This window comes from Vidua chalybeata, chromosome 2 (assembly GCF_026979565.1).
Source record: "Vidua chalybeata isolate OUT-0048 chromosome 2, bVidCha1 merged haplotype, whole genome shotgun sequence".
Lineage (NCBI taxonomy): Eukaryota > Metazoa > Chordata > Aves > Passeriformes > Viduidae > Vidua > Vidua chalybeata.
Genome location: NC_071531.1, coordinates 66,203,907 through 66,220,696, shown reverse-complemented (window position 1 = coordinate 66,220,696; position 16,790 = coordinate 66,203,907). Strand labels below are relative to the sequence as shown.

The 16,790-nt window shown below is 39.7% G+C and overlaps 1 protein-coding gene across 4 annotated transcripts in view; it reads right to left on the bottom strand.

Moving 5' to 3' along the window:
• Window positions 1–10,874, bottom strand: part of COL8A1 (collagen type VIII alpha 1 chain) — an 87,035-nt gene extending 76,161 nt beyond the window's left edge. Inside the window, exon 1 of one of the 4 annotated variants that reach the window (XM_053933428.1) lies at window positions 10,820–10,874. The gene's annotated coding sequence lies outside the window, so the exon portion shown is untranslated. Of the gene's footprint in view, window positions 1–1,594; window positions 2,198–10,819 lie in introns of those variants that run through there. The other 3 variants (XM_053933419.1, XM_053933438.1, XM_053933416.1) reach the window with 3 other exon arrangements.
• Between the last annotated feature and the right edge of the window lie 5,916 nt (window positions 10,875–16,790).

The following is a 16,790-nucleotide window of genomic DNA, read 5'->3' as shown; positions in this document are numbered from 1 at the left end:
GCTTCCCACAGAGGTAAAGTCTGGCCAAGAATAGCATGTGTTTCCTCCTCTACATCTAAGTGGTTGCTTATGTTCAAAAATGAATGAAATATTCAATGAAAGCAAGAATCTTCACTGACACGATCACTGCTTCTTAATATCGTTACACAAAATAGTGTTGTCTTGCCCAGGCATGCCTGGCTCTCTAAGAATAATGGAGACAGGACAGTGTTTGGATAGTGCTGTTTTTTCTGAGGAGTGGGGAGGGTGTGCCTGTTATGGGGGCACGTTCACAAAGGTTTTAGCCCAGGAAGAAAGAGGTACATCTGGAAAGAGCATAAACCAAGTTGCCAGACTCTGGCACTGCTACTAGAAATAATTCTTTCTCAGGAAAGTACCAAAATGTGGCTGTCTGGTTTGCCCACAAGTATCTGGGCATTTTTCTTGGCAGGCACAGATACTGGCGGCTGTTTGGCATTTTGATTGCTGCCCCAACTAGTGTCTGTCTATTCTTTCTCTGCTGAAGATGGAAGAATACACTTGTGGTTTAATCACTGGCCTAGGGATTAGGCAAAATGGTTCTGCTCAGATTTTAGTCTGCATCCTTGGCCAGGTCACTTAAGGAAGAATGTTGAGAAGTGCTCAGCACCCACAAACTGGATCAGATTTTTCAAAAGCTCTCTGCCTCCACTGAGGCAGTGGCCAGATGATCAAAGGAACTTCTTAGAAAATCTGTCTGCAAGTGTCATTGTGAGAGCTACTGGGTGCTGATTACTCGTGAAAATCTGGTTCTCATTGAGGTGCCCAGATGGGAATCAAACTCTCCATCTAGCTCCCATCATGATGGGAAGACACTTGAGAATCTGACCAGGAGCAATCTCTTGAAATGCTACACCAACAGCTTTCTCTGTGCCTCAATTTCCTCTAAAATGAGAGTGATGTTGCCAAAGTGCTTGTAAGGATAAATTTATTAACCTGCTGTGTGTGAGGTTCTTGGATGCTTCTGAAGCCAGGAAACAGAGGTGAAGCATTTGTAGCATAGTGTCTTTCCAGACATACCAATCATCTGTGTAAACAGGACTGTGTTAAAGTGACTGGAGCAGGAGTCCAGGAGTCAGCTTTGCTCTGTGTACAATTTACAAGCCTTGGAGTTCAAGAGCTGCTGCTTTTTGTTTGTCTCAAACCCTTGATCATGATCAGGACTTCACCATGCTAGGGGGTGTAACATACAGATCAAAAGAACTCGGTCTTAAAAACCTTTGTGCTGAACAAAGCAGGGCCAGGAGAATACATTGTAAAGAAACGATGAAGATGTTCCATTCAGCTGTTTTTGCCTTCTGAGCTCCCTGGTTGAGTACAGTAGTTTTATCATTTTCTTTCCTCACATGATATTTCTTTCCTCACATCCCACCCAAGTGTTTGGTATTTTTTGGGGGAGTTCTGAGGGTTTAGAATTTTAACTCTACAGGACTGGTTACTCTTATACTAGATACAGTAGTATCTTTTGCAGCTACGTTTTTGGATTTTAAGATCCAAGAACATTAACTTCAAAATGGACCTTTTTTTTTTTTTTTTTTTTTTTTTTTTTTTTTTTTTTTTTTTTTGAACAACTTACAGCAGCTTCAGTTTTGCCTCCAGATGTGGAAATCTGAAAGGTCCTGAACCTCCTGTACTGTGTGCTGGAGCAGCCTTCCTTCTCTTTCTGAGCAGCCTTCCCTCACATGATGTGACATTTTCTTTCCAGCTGAGAGTGGAGCCCCCCCCTGCAGCTCCCTTCATTTTTGGCCTTCCAGCACCGTCGGCATCTGTGTGAGCTAATGCTGCCCAGATCCTTCTCCAAGGGGCACCGAAGGCTGGCACGCAGAAGCAAAGCCCTGGGGCTGTAACTCCAAAACCCAAGAAACCTCAAATGCATTGTGTTTCCATAAATGCTCCTCAGCTGACTGGGCTGTAGGGAGTTTCTGCTCTCCTCAACCCTTGCCTCTCCTTTGGGAATGGGAGGCGCAGGTTGTAAATGAGTTGTCTGGCCCTGCACAGAAATGGCGCTGACGTTGGAGCGTGAGGGAACCACAACCACCACAGGAGCTGAGAGGTGCTCCAGGGTGAGGGGGCCCAGCCTGACTGACAGGGGCCCCGAGCCAGGGCCATGCTTGGGCTGGCCCTGCCCTCACCACAGCCTGGTGAGGGCGAGATGTCACCACCCCGCCAGGCCACGTCATCTTTCCTCAGGACCGTGCTACCGCAGGTAATGGCTGTGGAGTGGGGTTGAGCCCTCAGGGTGCCCTGTGCTTTGGTTTTGTTTCAGAGCAGACTGCAACACCATTACAACTTAATCGTTGCTAAATGCAATCCGCTTGTTGCAAAGTGTGGAATATGTAAAATTTTCTTAAGAAAGGATGTTCTTTAATGTTTATCTTTGTATACTTTCAAGCCTAATCAACAAGAAGGGAGATTCAATCCATGAAACAGAGAGCACCTAACAAGCAAGCTCTAAGTGATGGCCAGGGGGTAGAAAAACTAATTATTTGTTGGTAGAATTGCCTTGTTACAGTTTAGGCCTTGATGTTAAGGTTTAGGCCTTCATGTGCTTCTGTCATCTTAGACCTGGGGTGAGGTTAACAAAGCCTGGGAAGAAGGATGCCCACTGATAGTGAACACAAAGAATGCAGAATGCATAGAATACAGACATAAACTCCTGCTATCTTGATAGCTTTTGGGCGTTAAGTACAACATTTTGTGTTTTCCTGAAGCTCTCTCAACTTATAAGCAGTTGAGAGAGCAAAAATATTTCTCCTCATCATGTCTGATGGCAGAAAAGGAGAAGCCAGGAAGGAAGTGTTGCTGCACCCCGAGCTATGATGCTGAGTGTCCCCAGAAAGTGCCATGTTACTTCCTCAGTCTCCTTCAGCTTTGGGGGGAATTGCAGGAGCAGTTCTCAGTCTAAGGTGCGGTCATTGTTTTGAAGGATAAGGCTTTGTGTATGTTGTGAATGTCCATCAAGCTACAATTGAAGCTCTTGAAACATGCTTGACAAGTGGAGCACTGAAAATATAATAGGTTTCTGTTTACTTATTTTTGAAATACTTATTTTCATGAGATAAGCAGTTAGTAAAAAGTTCAAAGCACATGCAGCAGAGAAAATGCCTTTGAGCAGTTACAAATTTAATTTATTTTGCTTGTCAGTCCTTTTGTATTGAGCTCTCGACAGTGTTTAGCATAGAAGTGAGAGATGTGGTGTTGAAAATAGGGTATTTAGAAAAATAATATAAAATATTCATTGTAAGTGAATTCTGGACTCAGTGAGAAGCAGTTTTGGTGCTTGAAATTTGAATTGAAGAGCTATCTCATCCTGACTGTGGAATAGAAATATTCCATAAGAATCACAGGCCAGAACTAACCACCACTGCTTGGTTTTTAAACACTGAGTATTTGCAGCTAGTTGCTTAAGAGCAATCTAAAATCAAAATGGAATGAAGGTGACATTACAAAACATACCTGAGACTAATGGATTTCCTTTAAACTACTATTTAAAAGCCATCAAATAATTCTATACCACTGCATTAAAAAAATACTCCTGTAAATTGCTCTTTAATCAAGTATGATGACTGAATGCTAAACATACGATTTTCTGTATGAACAGTGTTTTTAGCTGAGACTAGTAATGCAAGCTTAGGGAGCAATCCTGAAATGTCTTCCATGTTTCCTGATGTTATAAGTTATGCTCAGATATCCAAAAGATAATAATAACAATTTGATAGAGTTCCTAAACATAAAAACTAAAAAAATTCCTTGCAGTGGCAGCTTGGACTGTACCGCATAGACATCCTACATTTAGGTAAGGTGGCTGAACTGGAGGAGAGCAGTAATGCCTGTAATAGACACAGAATGTCCAACTATGGCACCACTTTATTCTGTGGAAGACAGGAACTGCTGCTGCCTCTGCACCTATAGGAACACACAGCAGAACAATCTGGAGCTCTCACTGCCTGGCTCTGCATGCAGTTTGTGTGCACAACAGGAACTCAGCTCATCATGGAACACCTTCAGCCTGCACTGCAGCATATTTTTTGAGCCATTCATCCATAAGGCTGGGCTAAGATGGGACAGAATCCTTCCAGGTGTTAATTTTCTTAGGGAATTAATGCTTAATAAATAGGCAGGGTAGCTCTTCTGAACTAACATTCAGCCTGTGATTATGTATTGAAGTACTGAGGTTTGTCCAGTAACCTACAGCAGTATATCACAAGATGTACCTACAATGAATGCTGCAGTCCTGGAATATCTTCAATTAGAGCCTAATCATGATTACAGCCATTTTTGAAAGCATAGCTGGATTTTGCTAAGCTCTGCCCACCTTCAGCAAAAGGCTGTCCATTCACTGTAGGGCTTGTGTTCTGTTTCAGTAGTGGCTTTTTTTTTTTTACCCTGAGTTAACCAGAACTTGGCTTTGATTCTTTAAATCCTTTTCCCTATCAACTCAGCAACCACAGAGGCAGTTTATTACTGAAAAGAAATCTAACAATCAGTTTTGGCCATCATTGTCTTGGAAAGTTCATTTTATTAACATGGTTTTGGTTTTATTTCAAAAACACTTTGACAAGCACTGACATTTTTGGAATCAGTAAAGCACAAGAGACTTACTCCTGAAGGCCTAAGCTTTGCATTTTTCTTCAGCAAACAATGTGACATGCTACTCTGGTAAATTCAATTCAAGCCACTGAGTGAAGGGAAATAAGTACTGAATGTTTCCTTTTTTTCCCCTTCATTTACTAAAATATATTTTGTGCAAATGCTAGTGCTTGTGAGATCCACTTCCTTAACTGCTCTTTGCTCATTTGCTTTTCATCTATAGTGCAGGTGGCAGATCTATCAATGCTGGCAACATAAACTTTCCTCACACGCCTGCTTTTATTGCTTAGCTTTGACCTAAAGCAACTACTTCTTGACTTTTTGCTGAGATTTGCCAACAAGGGTCCCAGTTGTGTGTTTTACATTAATATCCATCAACTGAGAGTTCAACTAAGATCATGTACTTTATTTAAAAAGGAGTACTAGGAAATATCTGAACCCTTTTTTGTTGTTGTTGTCACTGCTGTTCTTTAAAGCAAGCTGAAAGAATTTCTGGTCTCCAAGCTACATAAAGACTCTTGTTCTGATACTGTGCATTCACTGGAACTCCCTGCATGGTAGGAAGAATGGAAGGGCAGAACAGAGGTATGTACTGGCAGAAACAGACTTGACTGCTAGATTCCTTTAGTGGTAAATTGATGAGCTTTGGTTTGTGTGTCCCTGGGGCTGTGTCACCTTCCATTCTGTTCCTTTGAAAACTATGTCGAGTGAGAGGCAAAGTAAGCATCTCCATTCCAGAAAATATGTATTACATACACATGTTGTTGCTTCATTTAGTAAGAGTGGGTTTTATTAGAAACTTGTTTTACTCTCCAGAATTTTCTGTTGCAAAAATGATCAAATGCTTTGGTTGGAGTTCCCTATGCAAATCCACAGTGTACTACTGTCAACCTCTTACGTTCAGAGTGAAGAAAGCAGCAGTATGTTGGTCTGGAAAGAGTGGTTGCTTTTTTAGTTAGCAGGAAACATATGCTGCAGATGTTTCAAAGTTTTGGCTTTTAATATACCTTTGATATTTACTATGTCAAGCTGTTAGTTTTGCCTCATTCTCCCTTTAATGGGATAGGTTTTATATATTGTATATGCTGCCATGATAGATTCCTAGGAGCTGAAGTAAACTGGCATAGCTGATCCAGGAGTTTGTGATTTTTAGTGCTGTGGATATTTTTTTAAAACAAAAACTCTTTCTTAAGTTTGCAGTACTTTTTTTTTTTTTCATCTCAGCTTTATTTCAAAGTGACTGCATAAATTGTATGACCTGTTTCTCCAGTTGTGTAACGAGGTTATATAGGCCCTATCCTACAGGAATGGAAAAGAAGTAGTTAGGTTCTTTTTCTGTTTTGTTTTGTGGTGCAGTTTTTGTTAGTTTTGCTTTGTTGTTTTTTTGTTTTTTTTTTTTTTTTAAGTTTGTTTTGTTTGTTTGTTTGTTTGTTTTGTTTGTTTGTTTTTTGTTTTTTTGTTTGTTTGGTTTTTTTAAGGTTAGAGTGTTCTTTTTGGTACCATTTACTTCTTACTTACAAATGTGGAGTTCTCAGAAGCTGACATTTTGAAGTGTTACACTTCAGGATTGCCAAGAATATTTGTGCTAATTGCGCAGATGTCTCTAAAATGAGTGTAATGAGCACATGCACACATTTGTCTTGAAGAGATGGAAAAAGCAAGGTGTGCGTAAGATGCAGAACAGAAGAATGCCCTAGCTGTGCAGAATTATGAATGGCATAGCTGCTAGAATGCTTCCCAAATCCAATGTTTCTTACCTACCAGGCAGTCCATATTATTTTTGAGTGCCCTCTTGTTGAACTCAGTGTGGTTGTTGATGAGACCCCAGTAAAGAATGATGTCCACAGACATGCGCAGATACCACAGTCATCAGTTCACCACAGGTTCACAGCACTGGGAATAGAACTTCAGACCTTCGCCTCCGCAAACACAGCTGCTCATCTGGCCTGGCCTTTGTAGCCAGCAGAGGAAACACTCTCATAGGGCTGCTTTATGTGTTTTTTATAACCAAGAGAGGCCACTGATTCTCACTCCCTTCTGAAAAGGGTCCGTGTAATGTCACCCCTGAACAGTTTCATCTGCCATTCATAAGCGACAAACTTATATTTATCTTGCTTTTGCTATAAAATATGGACTTGCATGAAGTTTTAATTACCTAAAGATGTCCCAAGACTTCATAGTGGTATTAACTCCCTGCAGTGCAATTATGAGACATTAAATTCATTATACATCAAGACAATTACAACACATCCAACATTTCAGGAGTGCAGGGAGAGCAAGCAAAATTGTTTACTGGTGACTACAGGGAATAGGCATAGTTATTGCTCAAGACCCACAGAAAGGCCTGAGAACCAGGAGTCATTATCTTTTTAAACATATATATACAGACCCACAACTTTTTCTGGGATTTCTGTTTGCAGAGGGAAAGCCATAAAAAACGCAACTCTAGAAAGTGTAAGTGGCAAAAATAAAGAACTTTTATACAGTTAAGTACATCTGTTTGCTGTTTTTTTAACAGGCAGCGCACACCACCTCTAATGTTTTTATCTTGTCTCGTTCCTCACTACATTACCTCCACTGAACTATTGCTCTTTTAGGAATATGATGTTAGTGTAAATTAAAAATTATCTCCCTGTAGAAGGAAGGAACCCACAGCCTACAATAACTGGAAGGCAAAAGAAGTAAGGGGAAGTATAGGGATATATTTAAGCTTAAGAGATAGAACTTAATCTTACCTCCCCCAAGATACATAGCAAGAGACAGAGTAAGTGGGCAGAAAATTCTGCCATGCAGATATGCACATAGATATATAAAAATTGTCTTCTGTGGCAGATAGTGAGATGACCATTAATGGTTCCTTTTCTAGTCCTCCAGTTACCTCTCACATGTTCACTACTTTATGAACAATGCATGCTTAACAGTAATTTCTAAGTTAAAAGAATAAGAGACAAGGCCTCATATTACCCTACCTATTGCTAGGGTAATAACTCTGGAAATTGAGCACATTTTTTGAAATGCAGTATTTGCAAGGCTGTAGGAGCAATTATGAATCTGTACCCTCATAAATTAACTTAAGAGCTAAAAACTAGAGGGATAGGACAAAGCTGGTGGTTGGGGCTTTGGTTTTTGTTTGTTTGTTTTAATGGGTATGAAATTATATCCTATATGTTTATAGAAGGGGCACATGATAGTGAATGTAGAAAATAAAGGAAGATTAATATTAATGTCCTCTACAAGATAATTTCAATAATTTTGCTTAAGCCCTATGAGCTTCTCTTTGAGCTCTTTACTGCTGCTGAGTTACCAAGTCCAAAGATGATGCCCATCATTTCTGGGCCATGGCACTGGATCTCTGCTTCCTCAGCCTGCCAAGACTGAGCTGGTCTCCTTTAACCACAGAGTGTAAGAAAGAGACGAGCATTTGCTTATTTCTTTAATTGTTTATTTACACACTCCAAGAATGATTTATTTGTAAATCCTGCTAAGGGGTTTGTAAAGGGTTTCACAGGAAGTTTGAAAGTGTTAGGAATAAATTACCTCTCTCAAGATTTGTCACTGGAACTCTCCCTGCTGTTCAGCCCTAAAGACTCATACAAAGACAGAGAAGCTACAAAGGGATGAACTTTATAATGCTGAATACAAAATGAAGTGTGGGATTAGTGCTGGCCTGGAAACCAGAGGAGCTAAATCTGACATTCTACCATGAATTTTCACTGTGACCTTGAGTAAAATATTTTATATATTTAGTGACAGCAGGGCCAGAGGAAAACATAATCTCTCCCTACAGAGAGGTGTGAAAATAAATTCCTGAAGGGAAGAATTTCTCCCAAGCAGTGGCAGTGGCAGAACTATGCATATATAAGCAGACAGTGATATGTTTATCCTCTGTTTCTATGTATCTAGTCTAGCACTTTAGACAGCACTGGGAGTTACACTAGTGGCTTAAGTAGATATTACTGCCCTAAATAAACACCTAAAAAACCTAAGCATAACTGCCAGGAGAAGTGGCTTAGCATCCCTGCTTAACAAGTAACTGGTCTCTGGCTGAAAAAATTAATATAGGCTCTTTGCCTTTATTATTTTTAAATGCTATGATCATTACTCAAAAAATCTGAATTCCTTAATTCAGGTTGTAGCATTACTTTAAACAGTATTTTTATTTTAATATCAGTGTGCTTTGATCTTGTAAAAAGGAGTTTCAGATGAGCACAGAGGTCAGTAAATGCATTCTTAGACCTCTGAGTTCTCTTGGAGACCTGGTGGGTGCAGTTTCCCTTCATCCCTTGCTGCAAAGTGATGCTAAGCAGAATTATCTACTCAGCCTGAGAGAAACTGCTCAGAGGAGATTCTGATCTAAATTAGATGCATTCCTTTGAATAAAGTTTTCTTAATATGTCCTGCAATCCATTTTTCAAATGCCAAAACATTACATTTCACAGCAGGCTTTAATAAAAGGTACTTTGCTACATATACATTTCCTGTGGCAAATGAATTTTTTTTCCATGAAATTTGCTCTATTAAAAGAAACATGATTTATCTGATAGAGTAAAATTCTGTGTGAAAAAATGAGGCTTTACTGCCACACTGTAGACCTAATTTCTGTATGCACTGAACTTAAAATCACATATCTGTGTTTTACAACAGGGATGTTTTTGGAAAGGGGAGGTTTGCTGTAAAAATCACATGTTAATGAAGAAATAAAATTTTGTAGCTCAGAGTTAATGGCAGTTATGAGGAAAACCATTGGGCTCTCTTCCTGTCTTCTATGGGCAATTTATATTAATTACCTGGATGCAAAAATAGTTTTACTGTAAGTTTGCTATAGAAAGCAGTGTACTTTGGTTTTTGTATAGTTCAATTTATTTGGATTTTGGATTTTTGTTGTTTGGGGTTTTTTTAAAGATACTTATGTAATCTTGCAGGCAAATAGCTGAAGGCAGTGTATTTCTTTCCCCACCAGTTAGAATAGATAACATATAAAATCAGAAAAAAATCCTAGATACAGTATGCAGAAAAGGGTACTTGGAGCAGAGTTCTGCTGTTATATATGCTATAGCTTAAAATATTGCAGCTAATGTGAGTACAGTTATATATGGACATAATTATTTTCTAGAGAAAATTTTCTATTTGTGAAAGACCAAAAAAGACTCAGTTTAGAAAGAGAATTAGACATTAAGAAGAAAATATCACTATTTAACTGAAGATTATATTTTGTATTTACAGACAGTGTTAACTGCTGCTTCTGGTAGCTCATGCTTTCCCTCCTCTCTGAGCACTGGAGAGAGGCATTGTAGGATTAGGATTTCTGTGATGGAATTTCTTTAAACAGGTGACTGTGTGTGTTAAAAGTGCACTGACTCACACAATGTGAAAAGCTGCTACTGGTCACTAATAGATTCATCTCTCTGAGTATGGACAGATGCATGGATGGGAATGCAAATATAGTTTTGAAACCACTTTTAAATGTTTTAACTGTTCAGTAGCTGTGTCTGAGGCTCTTAACTATTCCTCCCTCTAATGCTAGAAATGCCTGTGTAGGAAAACTGCAGAAAAATATCAACAAGCTGATCTAAAAGTTTCATAGAGACACAAGGTCTGTTCTTCCAAGAAACAGAACTTTGCTTGTAAAATAAGCATATTTGGTACAAGATAATGAATTCCATCAGTCTTATTACTGTGCTTCTGTGCGGGCTTTAAGTTCCATCACACCTTTTTTAAAGGCAATGAAACCTGTGAAGATGCATTTCAGTCCCAAGATTGTCTCAATCTGGCTAATAAATGACATTAGCAATAAAACCCAGTTCCTTCCTTAAATTAACAGTAAGCATTTTTTTTCCTCAAACAGAATTTAAGGAAGCTATACAGTGATTTTTTTTTTTCATAACTTGACTGGACTGAGAAGGAGACTATTAAGAGGGATAATAAATCGTTATAATTGGTCTGGACACACTAATCTCTTCAAAATCCATCAGAAAGGGAGAGAAGACCTTTTCCCAACCACAGTGTTTTCCAGCAAGATCTGTTTTTATTTCTCTCCTAAAACAACAGACTGTTACTAACTTAAATGTCAGATGACACTACATCTGGAAAAAAAAAAAAAAAAAAGGCGTGGGGGAGCCAGCACCACCCAGCAAGGCAGTGCTCGAGTTCACATTAAGACTTCCTCACAATAGCTGGTTAGAACAGAAACCTGAAGTAGCAGTAATCTTACCTTGAGTACACAAGATCCAAGGAGAGAAGATCACTGGCTCAAAACAGTGGAGGACTCAGAAAGTGCTCTGATCTGCTGCTGGTAGCATGCACTTGGCTTTTATGTGCAGGTGGGAGGAGCTGCTCCCTACGGTAGGTGGGCAGTGAGGATAGCAGGCGGACAGCCTTCAGAAGGCATTGTAGAGTAGGTTTTTCTCTTTGGGGACAGAGAGAGCAAGGAAAAGCAAGCTGGATGGCATATACATGAAAAATAGTGTTGGAATTATTTGTTGGTGTTTTTTTGTTTTGGTTTGTTTTTTTGTTTGTTTTTCTGTAAATCTGTAGTTAATGAAAAATTTTCTACTGTATTTATTTTTCTAAATCTGAATCTCTGAATTATTACAGTTGCAGTTATAATACTACTAGGTCTCACTTCATCTGTTGGAAGGATTTTTGTGGCAGTGGGATACTAATGCAAAGTCTATCAGAAAGGTCAGTGTTTCCCTTTCTGAAAAGGGATAGCTATGAAGAATCAGCCCCTTGATCTTTGGAGTTGTCTGTTTTCTCAAGGATTGAACTTCCTTTATATTCCAAATGTCTATAGATCTCAGCTCCGGAACCCTTCTAAGTTTCTGTTTTGCTGAGCTGCACAGCTTTTTCTTGACGCAGCTGTAACATGTTCCATCTACACACTGACTTTCTAGCAATTTAGTTTAGAGCAGTTTTATTGTTCACTGTGTCTGAGTTCTAAACAATTTTCCCAACTGGTATTCTTAAAAGGCAAATGTAGCCAAAAAGACAAACCAGTAGGAATATGCATTCCTGGTGGTTTCTATGTAAAATCATTCATTGTTCATTTTAACTCATTCATTACTTTCCACTCAGAAGAGTGGATGGCACAGATTCCAGACACTGGCTCCTGCAGGTGAAACAGTTGTACCCATCTCAAATACACTAATTCTCTATTTATGTATCTTCCTGCATGAGGCATCTGGGCCTGTATTATTTTCCATAATACACAAGTAAAAACCTCTGTCATATTGGAACATATAATGGGTGGAGAAAGCTGGAAAGATAGAACAGCAAGGGGAGAACAGTAGTGTGCAATTAAGGGAAAGTCTAGAGGTCCATCCTGACTTAAAATCTGGGAAGGACCAGGTAGAAAAATGAATGAGTATCTTAGTTACAGAGTTAAGTTTGTAGCAGAGCTTGTGGAGATATGATATCTACTTCTTTCGCAAAAGGGCCAAACTGATCACTGCTTAAGGAATTATAAGATTTTTTTTTAAAGAAAGCAGTTCTGAGGGAATTGATCAGAACATAGTGAGTTGCATACAACTTTATTTAGTCTTGTCTTTTTACAAAAAGGCTTACAAATCAAGCACCCATCAGCTTGGATGACAGTGTTATGTGGGAAAAGAAGTTGCATAACCCTGGTTATGTAGCCTCTGAGATCTGGAATCGTCAAGCTGAAAAGGACTGGTTTAATTGCTAATATTTCTCACAGGTATCGATTTGCTGTTGGCTAGGGCATTTCTACATTATTGCAACTAACTGGGAAAAGAATTCATGCTATTTTGTTATTTCTGCATCACTCAAAGTATTTTTACAATTCTCACTAAGAAATTAGTTTCTGCTGTGAAGAGACTACAGTGTGCTTTTAGGAAGGCTACACAAAGCAATTATAACATGGGAATAGGGTACAACTTACTGCAATAAGTTTATGTAATTAGTTCAGTTATGGCACCTGGTAATGGTTCAACTGACTAAATGATAAAATTAAAGTGGAATTCTACTCAGCTAGAATCTAAATAATCAGATGATTTTGTACTTAGACAAATCCAGGTTGAGATTTTCAGAAATTCAAGTAAATAGGTACCCACGTCCTTATTTGATGATTAAACTGCTCTGCTGTTTCAAAATTGGGCTGGGCTTTCTGTAGGTCCCTTCTAAAATCAGTGGATACTTTTATAAACTCAATACCTTCAAGAGATCATGTTCTGGTTTTTTATTATCTCGGGAACAAAAGTTTGGATGTAAAGGACTAGGTATATGTTGGTATATTTTTTGTTTGTTGTTTTAACTCCTGACCATAAGCTTCAGGTTCTAAGCACCACTTCAGTTCTCAGAAGTGAGTCAATACTCTTCCCTACTCTGTGGGTTGCATGCACTAACCACATGTCCTACTGTACTGCCAACTCAAGGATAGCCTTAACTTTTTATACTTCTAGAAGAGAATAATTAAAGTTTTTCTTTAGTTCCTTTCTTTGGGGAATCTTAAAGCACTTTAGAAGTTTTAAATACCAACATATAACATGGTATTGACCATGTAAAGTATTAGAGCTATATTAATTATTATTAAAGCACCATCATGATGAAACTATATGGAAGATTATCTGATGAGGTTACAACATTATGCAAAGACTTCACAGAATTATTAATTCCCTGAATTGGAAGGGACTCACAAGGATTATCAAAGACTAACTCCTGTCTCTGCATAGGACATTACAAGAATCACACCCTGTGCCTGAGAGTGTTGTCCAAACACTTCCTGAACTGTCAGGCTTAGCACTGTGACCACTCCTCTGGGGATCCTGTTCCAGTGTCCAACCACCCTTTGGATGAAGAACCTTTTCCTGATATCCTACGTAAACCTCCCCTGACCCAACTTCAAGCCGTTCCCTCGAGTCCTGTTACTGGTCACCACAGAGAAGAGACTGGTTCCTTTCCCTGCACATCTGCTTGTGAGAAAACTCCCCTCAGTCTTCTCCACACTAGACAGACCAAGTGACCTCAGCCACTCCTCATACGGCTTCCCCTCAAGGCCCTTCACCATCTTCATTACCCGCCCCTGGAAGCTCCCTCACAGGTTTATATCCTTCTTACATTGTGGCACCCAAAACTGCCCCCAGTTTTGGAGATGAGGCTGCCCCAGCTCAGAGCAGAGTGGGACAATCCCCTCCCCTGTCCGGCTGTGATGCTGGGCCTGATGGCCCCAGGACAGGGTTGGCCCTCCTGGCTCCAGGGCACTGCTGGCTCAGATTCAACTTTCCATTGACCAGGACCCCCAGGTCCCTTTCCACAGGGCTGCTTTCCAGCCTCTTGTTCCCCAATCTGTATACACACCCATGGTTGCCCTGTCCCGAGACCTGTGGGTTTCTGGTCACTGCAACACTTATCTTCCCTAATGAGACTTTTAGTAGATGAAACTTTACCAAAATATCCATGGGAAACTTGAATTAGGTCATCATGCAATCAGGTGGATTTCAGGGCACACTGCCAGGCTGGACAATAAATTCAATGTGGACACATAGCAGGAAAGGTTGTCATGTTATTATGACCTGGAGTGATTTCCAACCTTTCAGTTTCCATCTGCCTTTTAAAAATAAAGGTACTTTTTCAGTAAGGCCCTCCGGCGCTCTAGCCCTCTTACTTCATTCTTGCCTCAAAATATCTAGATTGGTTTGCTATGGGCTTGAAAGAATTGTTTGAGGCAACCTGTCCTTTCCATCCTTTCCAAAATCTGTACCAGGTACTTGCTCTACTTGAGGGTGGGGCTATACACACAGTGCAGAACAGAACTGCTAGTAAGGGAATCAATTTAACGAAGTTCTCAAACTTGGATAGATGGTTCATCACACTTTGCGAAAAATGCACATTTTATTTTCAATGAGTCTTCTGTAAATTTTTTAGTAGTAGAGTCTTCTATTAAATTAAATTAGTTCTGGCATACAAAGTGTATGGCAAAGAGCAATTATTAACAGAGGTGGCATCATCCTTAAGAGACAGGTTAAAGCTATAGCTGTACAACTGACATGCATTTCACACTAGGTCTTTCAAAAGGAGAGAAGCCAAAATTACTACATTTGTTCCAGAAAGGAATTGATTACCCCCAGTTTGCCCTGAATGTGACAAAGCTAAAATAATGTGACCTGATGTTGGTAGTGGAAAGAATAACCATGGATAGACTGGGAGGTTGAACTTCTGGAAATAAATGACCATTTATGTAGCATCACAGCAGTAGCTCGGGTTGGTGGCTACTTGCTGTTTGGCAATATTATCAAAGGAGGAGAGTCCCTAGACAGCTGGATAGCATGGTGATGGCAGAAGATTAGCTATCAAGGTAAAGGTGTCAATGTTGTTTTTGAACACAACCCAAAAAGTATTAGAAGGAGACCTCCTAACATAAAGTGGGATAACACAGGCAATAGCAGCCTTGTGAGGTAAAAGTTAACACTTCCAAATTTCAGCAATTAATGTAAAAAAAATTATGATTCAGGAAAGAGGAAAATATTTCAGGGTTTTGTTATGGTGGTTGTTAATATAAAGATGTTCTGAACAGCCTACAGATAAATTTCTGTTACCCTATGCAACCCTCATGTAAATATATTCTTCTTTTCATCTCATTTGACTGTAGGACCACAGACACCAGCAATGTCTCCATTTCACCAGTGGTATATTTTATTAACCTGTGATTTCAGGTAACATTCTGTCTTCTGTCATGCTTGCCATCATTGTAAATTTTATTAAAAGTCTTTCCAGCAAGTTTGCCTTTTAAAGAATTAAATGTGACAGTATTGCAGTTTTTATGGAATATTGTTGACTGGTGTTTTTTTTTTAATAGTAGATTCATAAACTTAGAGGGGAGAGTAATGGGAGAGGTTGAACAGTTCTCAAAGTTTTCTCTGCATGATACTGAAAATCTGTCTGATATTGTCTTTCACATTTGTATCTGTAGATTAGTGCCAGTGGGATGGTCTGGCTACAAAACCACTGTTTGCCATCCAGTGTAGGATACAAAATCAGGGCACATTTTGAAATGCAGATCTTGCATTGTAGATGAGCATACACCCAGGGCCTTACTGTGTGTGAAGGACGCACATGTCTACTTCAAACAATGTTTACTGCAGTATTACAAGGTTAATTCTTTAGCATGTCACCTGATAGAGGCAGAATTGAAAAAAAGAAAGAGAAAAGAATTGATACAGACCGTACTGTAGCTGTAACTAATGCCATTTTGTATGTCTTGACTGTGCTGATTCTGTTGCACCACCAGTGAAAAGGGAATGCAGTCCAAAGCTGTTAGTATCAAATCAGTCAATCCAGTCTACACATGCATAATTTATCTCTTATATTTACTGAATACCTTTTTCTGTGTGTCAGCTCTGGAATTTCCAATGAGATTCTCTAGCTGATGTTTGCCATACCAAAACGGAAAAAAAAGATCATATATTTTTTTAATGGAGCAACTCTTTGCAGTGTTAACTTAAAGACTGCCAGTTTTTCTCGAAGGTGAGCATACAGCATTAGCCCAATTGAAAATATAAAATCTGTGAGCTCACTGACTGGGGAAGCAATTCTGGGGAAGCTAAAACTGGGAGTCTTGCTAGACAGCAAACTGAATGTGAGCCAGTAGTAGTTTGTGGCAGCAAAGAAGGACATTATCTTGGACTGTAATCACAGGAGCACAGCCAGTAGCTTGGGAAAGTGATTATCTCCCTCTACTCAGCACTTACTAGGTCATATTTAGATGATCATGTCCAGCATTGAGCCTCCTGGTGCAAGAAGGATGCCAGTGAACTGCATTGGGGTAAGCAGGGAACCACTGACATTATCTCTGGGGCTGCTGCCCCTGCCCTTGGAGGTCAGGCTGCAGGAGCGGGGCTGGTCCAGCCTGGCAGCAGTCAGGTTTAGTGTTTGTCAAACAGCTGCCTCCAGTACCTAAGGGGAGGTTATTAAGAAGGTGGAGACGGGCTCCATGGTGGTGGAAGGACAACTGAGAGCAGGCCTAAGTTGAAGAAAAGGAGGTTGTGTCTGGATATAAGGAAAAGCTTCTTCCCTTCAAAAGCAATCAGGCAGTGGAACTGGTTTTTGGTGACGCTGTGCAGCCTCCATCCTTGGAGGCTTTCAATAGCCAAGTGGATGAACATAGAGAAGCGTGTTTTGACTTCATGGCTGACCCTTCTTCAAGCAGGAATTTATTCCATTAAAGA